Source organism: Cyprinodon variegatus, unplaced genomic scaffold (genome assembly GCF_000732505.1).
Source record: "Cyprinodon variegatus isolate N-32 unplaced genomic scaffold, C_variegatus-1.0 Scaffold69, whole genome shotgun sequence".
Classification (NCBI taxonomy): Eukaryota; Metazoa; Chordata; class Actinopteri; order Cyprinodontiformes; family Cyprinodontidae; genus Cyprinodon; species Cyprinodon variegatus.
The window spans coordinates 1,254,442-1,255,567 of NW_015150522.1; the positions used below are offsets into that span (position 1 = coordinate 1,254,442).

A 1,126-nucleotide genomic window follows, 5' to 3' on the forward strand; every position below is an offset into this window, starting at 1 on the left:
AAAAAGTCAGAATTCTGACTTTAATCTCAGAGTTCTGACTTTTCTCTCAGAATTCTGACTTTTTTATTGTCAGAATTCAGAGAAAAAAGTCAGAATTCTGACTTTAATCTCAGAATTCTGAGAACAAAGTCAAAATTCTGAGAAAAAAAGTTAAACTGAAATACAATTTAAAAATCAGTTAACTTTTTTTTTACAGTGGCCCTAATCTTCTTCCGTATCTTCTTTTTCTCTGTCTTTAAAAAAATATCCTAATACAGTACATTTAGAGTGTTAAAGTTTTGAGCCAAATTGCATAGATTAGATCTTTCTATCAGCAACAGCTCTCTTCTTGCCACTTGTCCATAAAGGTCATGTGTAAGGCTATCATAGAAAATCTTAATAAAACAAGGCCTACCTTGGAATTTTTAGGTTTAAACGTGACAAAATGCCACATGCCTCCTTTAGCAAAGGACCATTCTTATTGTAGTAATCCATATTTACTTTCCCATGTGTCTAAAACATACATGGATATGCTGTGCGTCAAAAAACTATTATCTTTCTATGATCCGACTTCTGTTGTTGTATTTTCACTTATGACTTTATTGACATGTCAAGTTCTCTCTCTTCTCATCATGTGCTCAAAGCTCCCAGTGCGTCGAGGCGCAACAGAACAGAGACCATTAATAACCACGCTTGAATAAGCAGCTTTTTTTTTTCGAAGACATGGGTATCTGTTTCCAGCAGCACCTCTCTCCCGCTCAGAGGTGAATCTCCACAGCCGCCGTCGCTCCTGCGTGTCCTTTAACATCCCCGCGCTCTCCAGCTGGAGACAGTCGCGGCGCGCGCCACACCAGGAGCGCATCAGAGCCTCGTCGTTTCTCTCTTTTCTTTTTACGCAACTCGTTAGGGGATCATGAGGGGAAACATTTCAACTATCGAAACCAGTAAGGCACGGTTATGAGGAATACCTTGACGTGAGGAGATAAACAGACATAAACTCGGAAGAAGTGCCGCATATTTTCTGACCAATGCGATTCAACCCAGCCACAGGTAAGATGTTTTTTTTTTTCTTTTCTTTTTTAGTCAGTCTGCATAAATATAGCAGTATAGTTAAATATAGCAGTTTAGTGGACAATTTTTTTTACTA

The 1,126-nt window shown here is 38.5% G+C and overlaps 1 protein-coding gene across 1 annotated transcript in view; it reads left to right on the forward strand.

The window, feature by feature from the left end:
• Nucleotides 1-755: 755 nt before the first annotated feature.
• Nucleotides 756-1,126, forward strand: part of LOC107083133 (somatostatin receptor type 2-like) — a 5,542-nt gene continuing 5,171 nt past the window's right edge. The window contains exon 1 of the mRNA XM_015372134.1: nucleotides 756-1,029. The gene's annotated coding sequence lies outside the window, so the exon portion shown is untranslated. The remainder of the gene's footprint in view (nucleotides 1,030-1,126) is intronic.